Source organism: Terrapene carolina, unplaced genomic scaffold (assembly GCF_002925995.2).
Source record: "Terrapene carolina triunguis isolate 2854851 unplaced genomic scaffold, T_m_triunguis-2.0 Scaffold130, whole genome shotgun sequence".
NCBI classification, from domain to species: Eukaryota; Metazoa; Chordata; order Testudines; family Emydidae; genus Terrapene; species Terrapene triunguis.
In genome coordinates, this window is record NW_020664481.1 from 18,102,206 (window position 1) to 18,124,341 (window position 22,136).

At 41.5% G+C, this 22,136-nt stretch overlaps 1 protein-coding gene across 3 annotated transcripts in view; it reads right to left on the reverse strand.

Moving 5' to 3' along the window:
- The window catches only part of NCOA3 (nuclear receptor coactivator 3), a 173,212-nt gene that overhangs the window by 55,213 nt on the left and 95,863 nt on the right, over positions 1 to 22,136 (reverse strand). For all 3 annotated transcript variants that reach the window (XM_026652710.2, XM_026652709.2, XM_026652708.2), the window contains exon 3: positions 977 to 1,052. The gene's annotated coding sequence lies outside the window, so the exon portion shown is untranslated. The remainder of the gene's footprint in view (positions 1 to 976; positions 1,053 to 22,136) is intronic.

Consider the following 22,136-nt stretch of genomic DNA (forward strand, 5'->3'; position numbering starts at 1 on the left):
CGGTCCATCCCCACACACCCACCGACTCCCTCGACCTCCCTCCCCCCAATCCCACTGCCTGGACCCACCCCCGTCCCACTCAGGACATGCATGAAAAAGAAGCAATGGGCTTAAATTGTAGCAAGGGAGAGTTAGGTTAGACATTAGGAAAAACTTCCTAACTGTAAAGGTAGTTAAGCATTGGACAAATTACCTAGAGAGGTTATGGAATAGCAGTCATTGGAGTTTTTTAAGAGGTTAGACAAACACCTGTCAAGGATGGTCTAGTTGTTATTACTCAGTCCTGCCTTAGTGCAGGGGTTTGACTAGATTAGGGTTACCATACGTCCGGATTTTCCCGGACATGTCCGGCTTTTTGGGATTCAAATCCCCGTCCGGGGGGAAATCCCCAAAAGCCGAACATGTCCGGGAAAATCCGGCGCCGCTGGGCCGGGGGCTGGCCCGGGGCGCTGGGCCGCCGGGGGGTGCGCCGGGCCCCCGGTGGTGCTGGGCGGCCGGGGGGTGCGCCGGGCCGGGGGCCGGGGGTGCTGGGCCGGGGCCGCGCTGGGCCGCGGGCCGGCAGTGCTGGCCCGGGGGTGCTCGGCCAGGGGCTGGCACCCCAGAGCCCAAGCCGAGCCAGGCTGGAGGGACCGGGGCCGGCCGCCAGAGGGGGCCAGACAGGGCCGCGCCGCCTCCCTCTCGCTTACCTGCTGCCTGCTTCCCGCGAATCAAATGTTCGCGGGAAGCAGGGGAGGGGGCGGAGTTGGGGCGGGGACTTTGGGGGAGCGGCGGAGTTGGGGCCGGGATGTGGGCGGGGGCCCCGTGGAGTGTCCTCTTTTTGGACACTCCAAATATGGTAACCCTAGTCAAGTGGTTAAATTTTATGAGTACAACTTTTATGGTCTTTGTAGTTACACTTGAATTTCATAGCTTTAAATGAGGAAGAAGGAATAATTTTTCAGCTGTATTTAGCCAGGATTTGAAAGCAGTCACTTACTTGTCCTTAACACACATTCAAGCAGAGAAGACTTTTCAGTGGACCATCAGGACCAGTAATCATTGTAAATCACCTCCTGGAAAAAAAAATGCATAAATATTGCTTTTTTTATTTTATAGTTAAAGTTAAACATGAAATGTTTAAAATTTTAAAAAACCCTTTTACTTATTCTAATCTGGAGATTTCCAGTTTGAAACCTGCTTCACAGCTGTTGCTATTCTTTACTGTAATTGTTGGACAAGATCACATTGTAATTGGAACATTTAATTTTGCAATTCCAAAGTTTATGTTGCATCTCTAATAGTACATTAAGATAAGTTATGTTTTATTTTTTCTCCTTTACATTTTTTTAGAAGGAAAAGAAAGAAGCCATCTGGGATGGTCTCTTCATAACTCCATAGGTTTTCGACCCTACCACTTACTAGAGACACAAAATATCAAAGCGATGTTACAACTGTTTACAACTACATCATTTTAAAAGTGTATTCAATTCTTGTACATAGGAAGATCTAGCCACTTGTGAAGTTTGTAATTTTAAAAGTTCATCCTTTTGAATTATCAGTGTACAAAAGAACTATTAAATTCCTTTTAAAGTTGAAACATTTTCTTTTCCTTCATTCAGAACAGGCTACAGCCGGTTTTTTAGTTTTAATTCTTCTTCAAAACACACATCCAAGACTAAGCATGGAAAGTTCCAGGTCAAAATGAGAATTTTTGTAACGTTATGACCAGCAAGTAAAAACTGAGGGTACAGACACATCTTCCCTGTACATGAGCACACTGCCTTGTGCATCATGCAAGAACAGCAAACTATTTTCAAAGCAGAAGGAAAAAGTGTACATTGTCAAGTTCCTACTGCCTAGTTTTCCTGTGAAGTTCTGAGAATAAATAATCCATTTTGTGGTGCATATTGTACAAGGTATGATTAAGTGTACTAATTAGTGAGCATTTCTGGGTCTCTATTTAGAATTACAGTAACTTAAGGAAAAGTTTCAAACAACAGCTGCATGATTGAATTGATTTATTGAAAACTGCTTGAAGCACTATGTAAAGCAGAGGCTGTTCAAGCTAATTAGAAAAATAAATTGCTCTTGGGAAATATTTATGAGGCATTCACATGTAAAAGTACACACTATTGTCCTATCCAAAATCAAGAGTTTCAAAATTGATACTTCTACTCAGACTACTTAGTAGATAATCACTAGTAGTCAGGTGAAGAGCTTTATCCAAGCAGATCATTTCTTAAGAAATTAAACTGAGGCCTTTCAGATCAACTGGGTGTGTATGAAGTCGTCTGCTGTTTTAACCAGGTCTTTGACAATACTGACTATAGCTTTATTCATATGAACAGACTTACCAATTAGAGGGGTGATTGACAATGTGGTCACATAAGAATAAGCATTAGGAGTAAATTATCTCCTAATTAAACACCTTTGTAATAGTGTTTTATGCTAAATCAACCTCCACTAATCACATAAACTAGAATGAAGACCAAAAAAAATTCATAATACTGCTAAGCAAGATGCTCCATCAAAAACCCTTAATTACATTTGAACGTTACAGAAAATGAAGACCTTCAGATGGGCATCTCAGTAAAAACTCAAATCAGCCTCATTACTTGACTATATTCAATCTTCAATGGCATGATTATTACCCCCAAAAAGGGCTACAGAGACCACTTATAGAAGTTCTCTACTGGAGAGACCGTATGAAGAAAATGAAAAGTGCAATTTACCTGCAGATGACCAAATAGGTTTGTCAAGACATCATTAACTATTTTAGAGATTAATATTCAAATTTCTAAATATTAAGTCAAATTTTGATTTTGTTAACTGATTGTGAAGTCACCATAGTCATCAATCTCAAATCAGTTTGGAAAACCAGAATCCTGCAATAACTGATGTTCTTGCAGGCAAATCCATGCAAGTACTGATACAGTTTGCCTAATCACCAAAAGAAATCCCGCTGAACATCTGAACCACTGACACGGACTGGACAGGGTGGACAGAGTCACTTACAAAAGAAGTCATCATCTTATTGAAGAGATTTGAGATCTCAAAAAATGTTCTAAAAAAATGAATAGTTTTGAAATGCTCAGTCACATTAAGACAGCTAAAGTGTTAAATGCTTTGCACATATTAATTTTCCATTTAAGCAACTGTTGCAATTACCATACAGCTGTTATGAGATTGAAAATGGAAAAACTGAACATGTATTAAGTAGTGGTCCACACTATGAAAAAGTTTGAAAACTGACACTTAAATTGCTTACAATTAATTCTAGATCGTTTTAGATTAAATTTGAAGCTTTGGTGACTTTTGTTCATAAATGGTGTTCAGGCAACAGGCCCAGCTATCACAAAACAAGTTAAAAGTTTAAGAGTAAACTGTGTATAGATTAACCAATTTTCAGTCATTGTCTACCTACCATTCCCATTTTCAGCATATTCACAACATTAGTGATATGGGCCATTCAAGACAGAATATACAGATTTAGCAACATTTATGCTTCATTCACTAATTATAGTTTAAAAGAATTTAATACACAGTCATCTATGAGCTATCTATTTCTGTGACTATGCCCCATCCTGTCTGTCATTACTGATAACTAGGAAGAAATACATGGTTGATAGATGGGCTGAAAGAGAAAACAGTCACATAGCCCAAAGATTGGTTTAAGCTGACCAGGGCCGGCTCCAGGGTTTTGGCCGCCCCAAGCAGCCAAACAAAAACAAAAACAAAAAGCCGTGATCGCAATCGCGATCTGCAGCAGCAATTCGGCGGGAGGTCCTTCCCTCCAAGCAGGAGTGAGGGACCGTCCGCCGAATTGCCGCCGAACAGCTGGACGTGCCGCCCCTCTCCGAAGTGGCCGCCCCAAGCACCTGCTTGGTAAGCTGGTGCCTGGAGCCGGCCCTGAAGCGGACTTCCGCGCTACTGTGTTGCAAGTCTAGGTACAATAAAGAAATATATTTTGATAAAATCATTGTCATTTTTTGGTGGGGAAGCAGGTTTATAAATCCTGTTTGTAGGCAGAGGGTGCACTCTATGGAACATCAAATCCACTGCATCACAGAAAACAATAAAAAAAAGAACCCCATATATAAGAGTTTTTGAGCACAGCAGCTTTGGCGGTATGTCTGAGGGTAAGTGACTGGTTTGGCTGTAGCATGAGTCTGTGCCTTCCAATTCTGCCCAAGTAGACTACGCACTAGGATGTAAACACATGACCAGTCTAAAAGGGAAGATGGAATATAGTTTCTGAAAGAAGTCTAGTGGTGCAGAATAACTACAGTTTTTGATAAATCCTACAGGAAGGTCTTTCCAGGCTAAAAAGACTATCTAGATTAGTATTTTCATTAATTTGCTCTGACCATAAATCTTACAGGACCACCTTCCTGGAATGACAACTTGGAATGGTCTTTACTAATGTTAACTAAGGCACTGTAAGTCTTACTCCATGGATAAGAGCTAGAGTAATGTAAAAAACAAACAAATGGAAATTTTGGTTGATAAACGAAACCAATATATAATCAAACTGAATATGGTAAAATATTACCACATATCAAAAGGGAGTGAGCACATTATAACTCAGGTCAGTATTACTCTATGTTTATGTGAAATATTTTTAGCTGATGTAATAAAGCTATTAAATATTGACTTCATCATTTCAGACTTTTCACTGAAACACATACCTTTCCTTTCACTAAAACCTGGCTATTCTCATGCTATTGAAAACCTACACTGTCACATCTTGCAAGATGTAATTCCATTATTCCTATCCTAAAACCAGAAGCTTCCTCTTCTGATCAGAGCAAGGCCATTGCATTGTGCACCATCTGAAAAGTTGCAAGTTTATTTCAAACTTGATGATCATCTAGTGTATTATTGTGCTTTATTACAGGCACTATAAAACTAAGCTAATTACCACATGTAACAGGGTGGCTCGCCCCTGATTACAGAATGAGCCACAAATGGGAGAGATCAGGATTATTGTCCTATAAAGAGCAGCAGGAGACCACAGTGAAGAGAAAGGGAGTGGGGACAGGGGAAGCTCAGTAAGCTGTGGAAGGGTCTGCGAAAGTGAGGAAAGTTCTCCAAGCAGAGAGGCCTGGGAGCACAGGCACCGACTTTCCAAAGTGCCGTGGGGTGCTCAACCCCCGGCTCTGCCCCCACTCCACCCCTTCCTCCAAGGCCCCACCCCTGCCCCGCCTCTTCCTGTCCAATTCTGCTCCCTACCTCCTCAGCCTCCCACTCGCTGCAAAACAGCTGATCGCGGCAGGTGGCAGGTGCGGGGAGGTGCTGATCTGCAGGACCCGCCGGCAGGAGGGAGGTGCTGGGGGGGTGAAGGGGCGCTGATAGGGGGCTGCCGGTGGGTGCTCTGCACCCACCATTTTTTCCCTGTGGGTGCTGCAGCCGCAGAGAACCTGTGGAGTCAGCGCCTATGCCTGGGAGAGATCCTGACCATGCAAGGGAGGGATTGCAAAGCTCCCCAGGCTGGAAGTCTGGGAGGAAGAAGAGAAACGTTGTGTTGTGTGGACGTAGGAACAGATTGGTTTGGGGATTTTGAGTTTTATTTGCAGTTTATTTTATATTAATAAACCTAGCCTGCAAGGAGGGGTATTTTTGACCCAAAAAAAGCCTTGGTGAAGTTTTATTTGAATACTCCAAAAAGAGAAACTGAGGTTGATTGCTGGTAGCGTGACCAGTGCTTAATTTGTGCCAGAGCTTGCCAGGACTGAGCCTTGGCACCTCTAGGCTTTGCAGTTCATAGTCCCAGCACCTCTGGGCTTGCTGCAACCATTATTAATTAAAAAAAATAAATGCTTGAGTCCCGGCACCTCTTTCATTACAAATTAAGCACTGAGCGTGACCGTAGGCTACTGAAAGAGGCACACAGGAGGCACCTGGCCTGGTCACAAGGCAGAACAGAGAACTCAATCCCAGCACAACCCCAGTTCTCAAAACTTGGTACCTGAGTCTCTACAATCAATGTCTTTGCTAAGTCTGACAACACCAGTAGCACTTTCATCATATGAGCCTCCTTCCATTTCCTGTCTACAAAGTATCTGTGTTCAACAGTAAAGCAAGACTGTTTACACAGTCTGGTATTCAACTTATATAGAAAGATCTTTATGTATGCTTTCATTTAATTACACTTCTTGACATACTTACATTCAGTAGATTACCCTTCTTTAGCTACAGAAATAATGAATTTATACCCTACAGTAACAAGTCCTATTCCATTACCTATAAACCTCAGTTTATATATCTCAATTATCAAATGTAAGACCACAGTCAGTTTTCAGTCATAAGATAAGATAAGAAACTTTTTTAAAATGCTAAAGCAAATAAACTTTCTTTAGAGCTAAAGATGGAATGGTTAAATGAGGATGACATAATGTAAAGCCTGGTCTCAGAATTCATAAACAACAGAAGACAACCTTGCTGGAGTACTTATGTGAGCTCAGATAAATAAAATGATAACAAATGATTAATGTAAAAGTTACCTCCAGGATCACATCACCTGACATGTGTGATGTAATCATCATATTCAACATATGTGGGAAGTGAGTAGCCAATTTAAAAGAAATGGGGAAATGGTCACGACCACAGCAATATAGTCGTGGAAGAAGAAAGTTGGTCATGAATCTGGAGCAGAAATGGTGGTAGCAGCTGAAGGATAAACTTCAGCCACATCAGTCTTAGGGATGAGATAAAAATTGAGAGGTTACCAACTTAGATACAGTTTTAATAGAACAGGTAAGACTATTAATCAGCTACAGTATTGCTCATGGCACAGACAGCAGCTATACGAAATGCGACTAGAAATGGATTGTTTTCGAAATTTAAAAAAAAATTCATAGCAAATGAACCAATGTATGTTAAATCCAAATTAGCTACCGATTTCTTTTGTAATTATATTGATCGGCAAAAATGCATAAAACCCTTTCCATTTCTTGCTTTAAAGATAGCTAATAAGGCATTTAAGAAGACAATAAAATACAAGATAAATGCTAATCTTTAGACCAATGTAAATTAGAACAGCTTAGTTCTAAATCCCTGGGGGGGAAAAAAGGGAGCATACAGTGAAACTACCACTGAAGCCTTAACTATAGCTTTGTGGATATGACAGTATACTATGTCAAAGCTATGCAAATAGGTAACAGAAAATAGGTAATTACTATGGGCTTTAATAGAGCACTTTGGTGCAATATAACAAACTGTTTTGTACCAGAAAGGTGCAATATATCTTTTGAGACTAATTCATCTGTCCTTGCGTCTCAAGGGGAGAAACAATACATTTTGCCAGTTGTACCTACACAGCATTATCCTAATTTTCTTGCACATCAGTCAATAAAGTAATTCTTTAACATAAGACTCTAGGGTGACCAGATGTCCTGATTTTATAGGGACAGTCCCAATATTTGGGACTTTTTCTTATATAGGCACCCCCCACCCCACCCCACCCCACCCCGATTTTTCACATTTGCTATCTGGTCACCCTACAAGACTCTTTCAAAATATATAGGGGGAGGAGAAGCCTGGTAATACAATTCACTGAAACGGGGCTGTCACTAAAAATAACGTGCACAGAGGTTTTAGAATCTTGAACTCCAGCAATGTACCCCTTGTTGCAACATATTAAATACTCCTAACCCAACACACATCCTTATTCTATTATGACGCATCCCGTCTTAGGGAGACAATGGATTTTGTACTGGTCTTGTCAGGCTCCATTTACCAATTTCCCAGCAATGTTTAGTAAACACTATGCACATGAGGCTGCTATTTTTCAGATATGACAATTAACTCGCTTCTTGTTCACTTTGCATATATTAAAATGACAGGACAGTATTAAAAAACTGTATGCATTAGAATGTTTTGAATATTTCTCCCCTTCCCCTAATGTGTCATTTGTGTGCCCTATTTCTGGAAGCTTCTTTCTCTCGTTCACAGTGTGTGTCTGTGCACACGTGTGCATGAGAATGACTCTATAACCTGGTGGTTAGAGCGCTCACCTGGGAGGTGGAAGACCCAGGATCCAGTCACCCTGCTTCAATGAATAATTATTTATCCAGAGTGCAACAGCTTTGACAATAGAGAGACTGAGGGAGCCCCACAACAGAATATCCCACAGTCCAATGGTTAGAACATTCACCTAACAGGTGACAAATCCCAATTCAGATCCCTTCAGTGGAGGGGGGACCACCCAGATCCCGAGTATCCAAAACAATGAGCTAAAAGTCATGAGGGAAGTCCTCTTCCATCCCCACCCCACCCCCAGCTGTTTTGTGTGAACTTACCTGTGAGGCTCGATCCAGTAGGCAGCCTCTGAGCATGCCTACCAGATCAGTCTCACACACAACTTTAGGCAGCTTCCTCTGCTTTGTGAATCACTCTGGAGCTTAGGTACCCAAGTGCTTAGAAGAAGGAAGGAATGTGCATGCGCAGAGGCAGAAACTTAGGTGCCCAGGGAACTTTTACTGCAAAATCTTGGGAGCCAAGTAAGTTTAGGTGCCGACAGACTTAAGTGGGAGTTTTATGCATCACAGTGGTTCCAAAACTTGGACTTAGACACCTAACTCTTTTTGAGCATTCAAGCGTTAGGCTTCCTGGACAGTGAAATGAATAATTCTTTTTAAAAAATACACATTTTTCAGTAAAACTTTCCTACTTTAAACACCAAAATACAGAATGTGCTGTCTGGGCCAGTATAAAGGGACTTGATAAACCAAATTAACTGGTAAGAAACCACTGCTCACCAACATCCTTTTATATCAGTCCAGATAGTTCAACAGCAGCATCTAACCTCAGAAAAGACAGTAATAGACTGCAGCATGTCAGGCCTCCTGTTCAGATACTACTACATCAGTGTCTAATAAGAGTCTACAGAAGGAGCACCTCCCTTCATCTCACACTGAGAAATAGTGATGATTATTGTTGAATTAGCTTTGATACAACAACATCTTAACTACAGGCAGTGTAAGCTTCCTCAGTGCAGTCCCAACCACAATATGACTCAAAACTTGCACATTCTGGTTTGTAAACTGAGCACATGCTATACAAAAGTCACTAACGTAGCTTAAAGATGAAACAAGATGTCATTTTTACAGAGTCACTTTTTTGACTATAAATACACTAAGGCTCAGTAGTACACATCTACATAATACACTCAACATAATAAATATTACTAAATAACATAACTTAGTACAACTCATAATAGGGATGCACACAAGCCCGAAAGTATAACTTCATGTCATTAAATCCTAGCTGCAATATGGATATAAAATTCAGAAGAACGTAACGATTAGTATGCCAGAGCACAAAAACAACGATTTATGCTGGTACAGATTTAAATTCAAAACCTGAAAATACTGCCATATGACTTGTGTTTTGTTTCATTAGTTAAATGTTTATTACTTTTAATTACTTCTAGCTCTGTTTTTGTTTAACTAGACATACCCAACTCGGTTCATAAGAAGGTTCATTTTATACCTTTGGAATTTTTAAGACATCCATCTTCATGCCAACCATGACCACAGCCCTAGCCTTTGCAGTGATTTGATGTCTTTCACAATGTATGCTGTAGTCACTGTCACATTACACAGAACAAGTCCTAGTTCAGATTACTAGCTCTAAGGACCAGTCACACAAATTAAGTGACCATCACTTTAGCTGCATCTGAAGGGTGATAAAGAATATTAACACATACTAGATAGGATACATGGCACCACAGTGGAATGTCAACTTATATGAGGGATGATTATAATTTTAAGTTAAAGGACACAGTAAATTATATCAAGCTTCAAAATGAATGAAGTCTCATTAAAAGAGCTGAGGTAAAGCTTAACCATGTTACCTTTGTATTTAAAAAAAAAAAAGCAAACTTTTAAAAGAAAGTCATTTTTCTTTTACCAACATCATAAGTTTCAATGCACTGACATTTCTCCCTACTACAGTGGAATCTATTGGCTTTCACGCTACCCAAATAGATGTCCAATGTAAGTACTTGGACATTATAGACAAAATTGGACCGTACTATACGATTATGTCACTAGTACGTCATTAACACTGTTGTAGACTGACACAGAAGACATGACAACAGTATTTACTACAGCATAAGTCCCGTTAGATCAGGGTGGTCAAAACAAGACAGAAATTACATTTACATGATTGCTTATTTACTTAAAAACAAATTATCCTGTATGTAGTTATTGTAATATAAATGACCTGTGTTAAAAATGTTATTCCATGTAAGAAAAAAAAAAGTTTTAATATATAATTTTCAGATTTGACAATTCTGGACATAAAGAATATAGAAGAGCTTTGAAACACTTATTTTCTAGAAATATATGATTAATCTGTGATTTACATTCTAAATGTTTACTTGCATTTCACTCCCACACGGGAATTAGAGTTGGGATCCTGAGCTGACAAAGGTTGGAAGCTCTGCCGAGACAACAGTCTTTGTCCAAATTGCACATATGGGCCTGATGGGGATTTTTGAGGGAAAAGAATAAATGGTAAAAGTAGATTCTAGGTCCCCCACCCTCAGTTGTACAAGTTTTACTTTAATATTTGATACTGATATTAATAATTTGTTCTTGCTTTCAAATAGCCAACTGAATTGTTTAAAAAAAAAAAAAAAACCCAACAGAATCATCTACCATTTCTTTTCATAACTTTAATGTGGATAAAGACACCACTTAGATTAGTATGCAAATGTATGCCAAATGATGGAACATTTTAAAGTTTGAATTAAAAACATTAAAGATATACCTGGGGATTAATTTTAAAAATTCAGTCTTCACAAGTTTTCATTTTTTTCCTTTTACTAAAGCAGAAAGTTCCCAAATCTTCTAAAATTGAAGTTTAGGGGAAGACAAACAATGAAGATTACTGTCATTATGCACAGCAGATGCTTTGTTCTTATTCCTGAAATTTTGATAACTATATATTTAAAACAATGTAATTTTATTCATTTGTACATTCCTGACAAAATATGTTTAATATCAGAATAGGCATACAATAAACACAAAAACCTTAATACTGCTCCATTAATGAAAGCTGATGCAAATTAAGTGATTACCATATTTTCATTATCTTCTCATACAATCCATTAGTTCCAGTAAGACATTGTTCTTGACAGAGACATTTTTCTACATGCAAGCTGATACAGATATGAGAGCTCTTACCTTTCAACCAATCAGCTAGGGAAATATTTTTCCCTTAAAAGGGAGGAGGCAATCTTCCAAATATACAGTTTCAGTACAGTTAGAGCTCAGTCTGCCAGTTTTCAGCAGCAACCATTATCACTTTCTTCTTGGAGGCAGCAACATACCATCTAACACTTATAAAAACTGAGAGCACTCATCAAGTTCATGGTGAAAACAGGAAATATAATCAACTAAACTCATCAGTTTGTCTCACTAAATACACGTGATCCCTGCCCAGTCATCAGCAAGTCCATTCCCCTTCCTGAAACTCTGAAGATATCAGAATGTATATTTTTGCTCTGCAATTCCACTCCGCCAAATGTCTCGAGGGACCTAAGGAAGCTAGGATCCAACATACCCTGATAGATTGCTTCTCAGATCTCCTGAGAATGGCAGGTTCAGCATTACCACAGCATTATAATTAGCATTAACTCCTTCCAGTCCTACTGCATTGTTATAATTGAATCAGTTGAAGATGCCAAATGGACTCATTACATGCAGACTACAGCATTATATAAATACGTGTTTAGATTTTGAACTGATCTCATTCTAAGTTTTCCATTTTGGTAAGGATTATAAAACAGGCAAAATTTAAGAAGTGTTTTAAAAAGCATGTCACCCACATGTTTAGAATCAGTGATTAAAAAAACAAAAAACACCCCTCCCCCCCAAGAGCTGCATTTAGCACCCGTTTTAGAACAAACAAACCAACCAACCAACCTGCAACAGAGGTCTTGGGGGAAAACTGACTGCTATGCTCAAAATGAAACTTACTCTACACACATGATCTGTGTTAAATAGCCAACAAATTTTCAAGCTAGCTTTTAAACTTGTCCAAAAATAGCTTTCAGAAAAAACATTGCAAGAAATATATGTTCAAATGATAGGCATTCCATTTTCTGCATGTAATGTCACCAAAAGTCAGGATGTTCAAAAACATAATATCAAATAAATCTTTGAACTTTAGTTTAAGCTTTGTATCAATTAAATCTCAGAATTTATGTACAATTAGGGGCAATGGAACGGATGGGTTGGGGGTGGGTGGGGAGAGGGCTAGTGCCCTTGCAATGGAAATATTCGGGGGATGCCAATCTATGTTTCTGCCCCGACTGCTCTCAGAGGCAAGAAGTGGGAGCCAGCTATGTAGACAGAGACAAAAGCAGGACCCAGAGGAGGGACTGGATTTACTGCCATGGCACAGAAGATTGAGCCAGCCGCTAGGGAGCAAATAGGACTTCCAAGCCTAGCCCAGTCCTACCATCCAGCCACCATGGGTCCCCGGAGGAGATACCAGGCTCAGGTAGGGGCAAGAGATCATTAGCCAACTGCTGTGGTGGGGAGATGGGACAGCCATTCCTCATGAGGATGCATAGGTGCCAGCCACTTGCAGGATGCACAAAGCAATGGGCACCAGCTGCCCGATACTAGGAACTACCAATATGTCCCTTTCCAGCCTGAAGCTCCCCCACACTTCAAGATATGGAGATTGGCATTTAAGCAACAGTTTGGTTGGTTGTTTTATTAAAAGCAGAAACCGTTACAAATGTCAGGCTGAAAAGGCAGAAATGTTTTGTAATTAAAAATCTATATCTCAGGGATACTACTCCTGGGGGAATTCTGCGCCACTGCGCACATGCAGAATTCACATCCCCCACAGATTTCTCACCCCCCCCCAAAATACATAAAATACATTCTGCCAGGAAGGCTCAGAGGTTACACCTTTCACACACCCACAGGGGCTAATGTGGCACCAGAAGAGAGGGCAACTGTCTCAGCCTGCTGTGGACAGGGAAAGGGAGAGCTATATTCCTCACAGCACCTCTCCCGTGGGGCCAGGTAAAGAGGCACCGGATATAGGGTGGAGGGGGGAGGGGAGGACAGAGTGGGCACATGGGGGTCACAGACTGGGATTCAGAAGGGCTAGTGGAGGGACAGACTGGGGCAGGGGCTGAATGGAAATGGGGGTGCATGGTGACATGGGGACAGGGCCACATGGGGATAGGGCAAGGAGGGGTGGCTGTGTTTGGGTGCAGGGCCACATGGGGACACAAGGAAGAGGAGGCTGAGTGGGGGGTGCAGGGGCACATGGGACCAGGGGAGTGGAGGGGTGTAGGGACACTTGGAACAGTGGCAGATGTCCCTGACTAAATGGGAGAGGCTAAGGGTCTGGTTGGGGGAGGCTCCCCAACTCCCTAACAAAGTCTCTCCCCTCCCCCACACAAAAAAACCTTATTCCATACTTCTCCAACTCACACCCAACAACCCTCCAAGCTCACTCCGAGGCTCCATCCCAGAATTACTGCCCTCTCCCTCAGCTCCTCCCTTACCCTTAACTCCCCCAAACCTTCACACTACTTCCGGGGGGTGCAGGAAATAGGTTTCTTTACTGTAGTTTAAATGAATTACTCAAAAGTTCTATATTAATATGCTTAGCAAGGAATCTATTTGTCAAAAAACATTTCCTGAATCTTTTTCATATTTGTATTATTCTGACAAATAAAATATGCAGAATTTCAAAGTATTGTGTGCAGAATTTTTAATTTTTTGGCGTAGAATTCCCCCAGGAATAGCATACCCACCATAGGCACCGACTCTGTGCCTGGAGCACCCATGGGAAAAAAACTAGTGGGTGCTTAGCACTCATCGGCAGCCACCTGCTCTCCTCTCCCCACTGGCTCCCATCTACTGGTGCCCCCCCCATCAACTCCTTGCCCACCCTCCCAGTGCCTCCCTCCCGCCTGCCGCAATCAGCCATTCCGCGGCGTGCAGGAGGTGCTGGGGGGGAGGGAGAGGAGTGCAGATGGAGCAAACTCAGGGGAGGGGGCGGAACTGGGCTGGAACGGGTGGAGCAGGGGTGGGACCTTGAGGGAAGGGGTCAGGTGGGGGTGGCACCTGGGGCGGAGCAGGGGGTTGAGCACCCCCAGGGCCCAGAGAAAGCCGGCACCTGATATACTCACTGTTTAAAAAAAGTGAGTCTCTTTCAATCAACATATAGGAAACCTAGCCTTTTTACAACAGTGACCCATATACCTTGGTCACAGCTTTGTCTCTCCATTCTACTTTTGCCATCAGTTCTCAAAAGCTGAGATCTAACTGATGAAGGCACATATCTCTTGCAACAGCTCAATCATCCCATGCAACCAGGACATCAGACTCATCACTTCCTCCTCCCCTCCCTAGTGCTTGAATAATCACATTATAAACATATATAGCAGGGGTCAGCAACCTTTCACAAGTGGTGTGCCGAGTCTTCATTTATTCATTCTAATTTAAGGTTTCACGTGCCAGTAATACATTTTAACGTTTTTAGAAGGTCTCTTTCTATAAGTCTATAATATTTAATTAAACTATTGTATGTAAAGTAAATAAGGTTTTTTAAATGTTAAAGAAGCGTCATTTAAAATTAAAACAAAACGCAGAGCTCCCCGGATCGGTGGCCAGGTCCCGGGCAGTGAGAGCGCCACTGAAAATCAGCTTGCGTGCCATAGGTTGCCAACCCCTGATATATAGTGTTATCAGATGGAAACGGTGGCAAACTCCAGCAAAGAGCTGTGTTTGTACAGAATACTCAAATCACCTATCCTGTGTGTCTCATTTCCCTATGTATAAAAGCAACCAATACTATTCCATCGTGTTCTGACACTAATATTGGTAAAGCTCTTTCATATTCTCAAATGAAATGCACAGGAGAAGTGCACAGTATTCTTACTTCCACCATATATAATTCTCTGGTGGGGATTCTGTAAATTTATCTTAAGGATTTAAATGTTGTTATTGTTGCTGATGTCCGGAGAAACCAATTTCACCCTAACTGCCTGAGCAAAGCAAGTCTCATACTCAACCCGATGGCATTTCTCTGTCGGTCTTTCTGTAATGTGATAACTTTTGAGCATCATATTTGATCAATTCCAAAATTTCAGGGACTATTCTAGGCATCAATGGACAGAATCCTATTGACTCTATTGAAAATTGTAAAACCTAGTTTCCACTGGTGTGAGAGGAGAATCAGGCACACCCATTTGGTGCTGCAGGCATAGGAATGTTACTGTCTACACATATTGCAGGCAGCAGCTTAATAGTCTGCTCTCTCTCTCTCTCTCACTGGGTGTACAGTTTGGCTTACATAAGTAACAAAATAGTTTCTGATCTTAACCTTGAAAAATTGCAGTCTCTAGAGAGTCATCCTGCACAAATACCTGCAAAACAACAACACAGGTGCTGCTAAAGGAGACTAACACAGTAGAAGGACTAGAAGCTAAGCTGTATGGTGAAAACAAATCTGTGCGCAGGAAGAGGACTAGTCAATAGCACTTTTCGCACAATGACCAGCAAAGTGTATGAACAAGTGGCCAGGGCATAAATCACTGGAAGAGATGCCTGCAGTAGTTTGTGTATTATTTCATAAATACACGGGCCTTTAGAAAATATAGTACCCATACCACAAACTACCAGGTGCCGGAAGACAGGATATGTAGCCTGCTCTAGTAGGCAATTTCTTTTGATTTTGTCTTGAGCTGTGACTATTCCTAAATCGCAGGGTCTCACGTGATTAAAAATTGTTAATTTCAATGGGCCCAAACATTTAAGGGGACTATGTGTGATCCTAGATTCAATTACCAACCAAAACAAAATATAAAAAAAATGAAACTGAAATAATGATGAAAAGGAGCATCTTAGATGACAATTTAGGTTTAATGGCTATGTCCTGTAAAATTGCTAGAGGTTATAATCCATCCACAGAATCTCACTACACATGTTCTTTTTGGAAAAACTGAAAAGCCATTTGCACTTAAAAAGTTGGATAGCACACAGAGCTGAGCCTACATAAGCAACGAAGTGTGTGACCCTCAAGTATATTTTACATGCCACATTAGCTTTAACTGGAAAACCCAGTAGACATCCATAAAAGGGTATGTATGATACAGTTCAGGGCTGCTAAGGAAGGGCACACAAAATAGTTTCCAGTTTTTGTAGATGTCTGATCTTTCTACACTTAAATGGCCTGTCCGATGTGTGTGTAATTAAGAAACTGTTGATATTTGATATTAAAGGGTGTTTTTTTTTATAGAAAATGTTTCAGAATACAAGAGTACTTTTTCTACTCACACATACACATGCATGTGTGACTATTTATTTTTTCACCTTACTACAAAAATGTAATTACGTAGTAGTCAATTGATATATTTCTCTGAATTTTCACTAGTTCCTGTGTTATCTGAAATTTTCTCTTGAAAAATATCCATCTTGAAGAAGATACAGTGCCAAAATAAATGTTCCTGCCATAAATACCTGTATGTTTAAAGTGCAGTCTAAACTTTCTAAACCTTCTTGCTCTTTAAAGAGGTAGCATGAGGACATGTCTTGTGTGTACACTTTATGTACAGGATACCAAAACACCTAGAGATGCATCTTGGATAAAACAGAGAATGAGAAATATTGTCATAATATTCTGTATCATTAAAGTGTTTTCAGATCTATTTTATATAGTAAACACAATATTTCGATATTTACCTATCTTAAAATGAGAAAAACTACTGAAAATAAAAGGACTTTTTTTTTAACTCAAACTTTATGAGGCATTCTTGATATGTTGGTGGTATATTACTGGCACAGGTAGATAGAAAAACAACCAGCCAACTTTTACTCTACAGGTTTAGTTAAAGTATTAAGGCTATACCTATCACTTTATCAACTGCACACTTCTGCTTCTACAGACTAAAAAATTATATTGCTATTGTTGTAGAGTCAAGCCTATCATAATTTGTATAGAACTGGTAGAATAATATATTTGTTTCCATTTATTTTGCCATATTTTTAATACATTTAATGAATAATTTTTTTTTAAAAATCAGCCAGCTTTCCTCCTCTAGCTCAAGTAGAATACACTTAAGTTATTTGTGACCTAAATTCCTTTTTGTGTAGCCTACTGCAGCTTGTCTGAGAAGGGAATCAAAGGAGCAATGGCCATAATAGCTTGAAGAGAGAAAGAATTCAGAAGAGCATACACATCTGTGACATCTCAATATGAATGAAAACAATAGACAACTCCCCCCCTCCCCATAACACTATTATGGGAGTGGAGGGGCAAATCTTTTTTGACTGCAATATGAAGGACATGGATAATGGTCTTGAATGCAGTTAGGAGGCATGGTGAAGTGGCATTACAAAAACTGGTTTCATTTCTTGCTGAATATGATGGTGAATGCAGGGAAAATGTTAGATGAGAGCCAAGAGACATTAAGGACAAATACAGGAAGAGAGAAACAGGCAAAGAAGAGGAGAGAAGAAAAACAGTCTTCACGGAAGGAAGAATCACCACAAGGTATGATGAACGCATTTTTTATAAAAGTGTTCAACTAAAAGAGCATATTCACGGAACACATAAAGCCTATCTTTTTATATGGACCTCAAAACACACCATTGTCTAAGCAACAAGGAAGATAGAAAGGTAGAGTTCCTTATTTCACTCTTGCTGGAGCTCAGCAGATGCAGACAATAGATTAAAAGTTGGATGTTTTGATTTAATTTTGCATTTGAAATTGCCATGTAAGGTCTCTCTACATGACCAGAAAAAGTGCTATTTAAAATTAGAGTTAGCTAATATGATTTGACTATATCTACATTAAATGTTAAGGGGCATTTCAAATCAAGTTAGCTGGTGATGGGGATTATTAATCATACATACAGAGTAAGAGACTGGCAAAGGTGTTAGTTCTCAAGAAAGCCAGTTACTGGTAATCTCAGCTAGAAGAAAAATGTCAAAGTATGCTAGTGAAGAAATACAAAAATGACAGCAGAGTGCTAAGCCAGTTCAGTGACAGGAACAGACATCTGATACTCCACTGCAACAGAACTTTGGAACAAACAAGTTTTATTATTCTTCAAGAACAGATTGAGTAGATCTGTCAACTCATATTTTGTAGAAAATGCCAACAAGTTAAGAATGGCCATGGTCAGACCAAAGGTCCATCCAGCCCAGTATCCTGTCTACCAACAGTGACCAATGCCAGGTGTCCCAGAGGGAGTGAACCTAACAGGTAATGATCAAGTGATCTCTCTCCTGCCATCCATCTCCACCCTCTGACAAACAGAGGCTAGTGACACCATTCCTTACATCCTGCCTATTAGCCATTAATGGACTTAAGCTCCATGAATTTATCTAGTTCTCTTTTAAACCCTGTTATAGTCCTAGCCTTCACAACCTCCTCAGGCAAGTTCAGTCTTCCACTCACTTACCATTCACACTTTACTCATCCTCCATTTTAAAGTGTTTTGGAATTTATTTTTTTTTATTTTTTTGTTATTATTATTTTTTTTTTTTTAAAGGATGACCTGAATACATCCATGCTCCAAATTAAGTCTTCTGTCCCAGGAGGACAGGGTCTGGCCACTTTCTTTTTTCACAGACCTACAAAAAGTCCTGACTATTGTTCTTGCATCCCAAATTGCAGATACTCCAGCTGTTTTTACCAACTTGAATTGGGGCTTGCTGGCTCTCCCATGGCATTAATATTTCCTGCAGCAGAAGTAATACACAAAATTCTAATGTGGCAGTGCTGCCTCCTCCCGCAGGCGCAAGTCTGTGAATGAAGCAAATCTTTGCCATATTGTTCTCCTTTCTCCTATAGTTTCTTTCTTGCTCGCTACAGAAACCAGCATAAGAACAAAGTGGTGGGAAAAGAGGATACTGGGAGAAGAGAGAAGACTGAAGGCCTCCTCCCCATAACCACCCTCTTTGGATGCTATGCTATACATCACCCTCATCTTCTTGATAAATTGACAAGTATGGGTAAGAATGGTTCGGTTTCCAATGACAAATAAACTAACCTTGCCTCTATCTGATAATAGGGCAAAAATTTAGACCATTCTTATTGTGCCCATACTGTACGCAGTGGAAACTAATTCTAGCATGATAAGATTGAAATACTTACTGTACAAATGTGACTCAATCTCAAATAAGTATTTCATAGGCAAATACTAAATCAATCTCCCCTTCACTGTCAACATGTACATCATAGTGTTACTAGAGACATTCAAAGCTAGATCTCTCAACAGAAATGTGAAAATTGGTGTGGGAGACATACCAGAGATGTTTCAGATATCTTCCATAGCACATCTTTTTTCATACTTTTTTTTTTTTTCCTTCATTTTGTTTTTTTGGGAGAAAATACAAGTTGCCTGAAATCCAGGTTTCTGTCATGAGCCAAATAAATCCTTGGTATAACTACACTGAAGTCAGTCAAGCTACATCAGGGATGAATTTGCCCAATTGTTCATATACATGGTATATAATGAAGGTAAACTTAAAAGAATGTAATTATTTCAATTACCCAATTTAATATCAGCAAAGTTCAGACTAAACTAATTTCATTTAAACTCTGTAGTTTGTGCATTTTGATTAATCAGATTTACTGAAGTGACACCTTGCTATAATAACAACATCGACAGATTTAAAACAGTCAATTGACTCCATGAATACATTAAAAGGAAACAAAGACAATACCTGCTCAGCATACAACTTTATCTTCACAGTTTGTTCTTCTCATCCAAACAACAAACAGCGTTATGGTGGAGAGGGAGAAAATTAAACTGTTGTCAGAGATTTTTGCCTTAGCAGTATCCGTAGGGTCGGCTTTGGTGCCCACTTCAGTGCCGCGCTCATGTGTCGGTATATTAGGTGCTGCCGGCCCTGCGCCCTCTCAGTTCCTTCTTGCTAGCAACTCTGACAGAGGGGCAAGAGGGCGGGTAATGGAATGGACATGAACAACATATCTCAAAGAACAAGAGTTATGAAAAGGTAGATAGCCGTTTTTTCTTCGAATGCTTGCTCATGTTGATTCCATTCTAGGGGACTCAAGCAGTATCCTCTGAGGTGGGCTCAGAGTTAACAGTTTTCTGGCTCGTAACACTGCTCTGCTACAGCCAGCATCATCCCGGGCGTGCTGGATAAGCGCATAATAGGACATGAACATATGGACGGATGACCAGGTGGCCGCCCTACAGATGTCCTGGATCAGCACTTGGGCTAAGAAAGCTGCTGAAGAGGCTTGCGCCCTGGTTCAATGGGCGGTTACGATTGCCTGAGGTGGCACCTCTGCATGATCTTAGCAGCAGCGAATGTAGGCAGTGATCCAAGAAGAAAATTATTTGAGCAGACACTGGACAACCACTGAGGGATAGCTCAGTGGTTTGAGCATTGGCCTGCTAAACCCAGGGTTGTGAGTTCAATCCTTGAGGGGGCCACTTAGGGATCTGGGGCAAAAATCAGTACTTGGTCCTGCTAGTGAAGGCAGGGGGCTGGACTCAATGACCTTTCAGGGTCCCTTCCAGCTCTATGAGATAGGATGAAAGGTTATAATAAATAATAATATATGGAGCTACACCTGTCAGCCACCGCGATGAACAATTGCGTTGACTTACGGAATGGCTTTGTCCTTTCCATGTAGAAGGCTAGCGCCCTTCTGATGTCTAGGGAATGCAGCTGATGCTCCTCCTGCGACTTACACAGCTTTAGAAAAAAGACAAGTAAATGTGTGTCTTGGCCCATATGAAACTGAGACCATCTTGGGCAGGAAGGCCGGGTGTGGCTGCAGCTCGACCTTGTCCTTGTACAAGACTGTATAGGGCGGTTCTGAGGTAAGCACCCTAATCTCAGAGACCCTGCAAGCTGAAGTTATTGCAACCAAGAACATGATCTTCCAGGAAAGGAGGAGGAGGGAGCAGAAAGCCAGAGGCTCGAAGGGGATCCCATGAGTCGGGACAACACAAGATTCAGGTCCCACGGAGGGACAGGGTCCCTGACGTGCTGGTAGAGGTGCTCGAGGCCCTGGAGAAACCTGTTAGTCATCTCTTGGGTGAAAACCAACCTGCCCTTGAGCAGCAGATGGAAAGCCGAAACAGCAGTCAAATGGACCTTACAGGCCTTGGAGCTTAAGATGCGGAAGGTAGTCCAGGATCAACTGCAACAAGATCCGCTCAGGTCGAACCGCTTCCATTTGTTCAGGTAGGTTGCCCTGGTGGAGGGCTTTCTCCTGCCCAACAGAATCTGTTGGACGTCGACCAAGCACTCCTGCTCCTTCGCGTGCAACCATGCAGCAGACGCCAAGCCATAAGGTGCAGCGTTGCCAGGTTTGGGTGCAGCAGACTGCCGCGGTTTTGGGACAGCAGGTCCGTCCGGAGCGGTAGCTGTAATGGAGCAGCCACCGAGAGGTCCAGCAGTGTGCCGAACCATTGTTGGTGCAGGCAGGCCGGCGCTATGAGGATCACCTTCGTCCTTGTCCTGCTTGATCTTCATGAGGATGCTGTGGATCAACAGAACTGGAGGGAAGGCATACATCAGAGCCCCCGACCACTGGAGTAGGAAAGCATCCGACAGGGAGCCTCTGTCGAGCCCCTGAATGGAGCAGAAAATGTGGCACTTCCTTTTCTGCCTGGACCACAAACAGGTCCACCTGGGGAGTCCCCCACCTTTGGAAGATGATGCTGACCACCTCCAGATAGAGGGACCACTAGTGGTGAGTCAAGAAGGTCCTACGGAGGCAATCTGCCAAAGCATTGCTGGCCCTGGGAAGGTGTGCAGCTATGAGATGGATGTCGTGTTGTACGCAGAAGTCCCATAGCCGGAGGGCTTCTTGGTAAAGGGCAGATGATCTGGCTCCGCCTTGTTTGTTCATATAGAACAATCGCCACTGTATTGTCTGTCAGGACCTGGACCACCCTGCTTTTTATGTGAGAAAGGAAGGCGTGGCAGGCCAGGCAAACCACTCTGAGCTCCCTGATGCGTAGGGAGCAAATAGACACTCAACTAATGACCTTGCGTGCTGAGATCGCCCAGGTGGGCTCCCCACCCCAGGTCCGAAGCATCGGAAACGAGGCCAACCAAAGGGAGTGGAGCCGCGAATAGAACTCCCTTCAACACCGACGCAGGATTTTTCCACCAGGCAA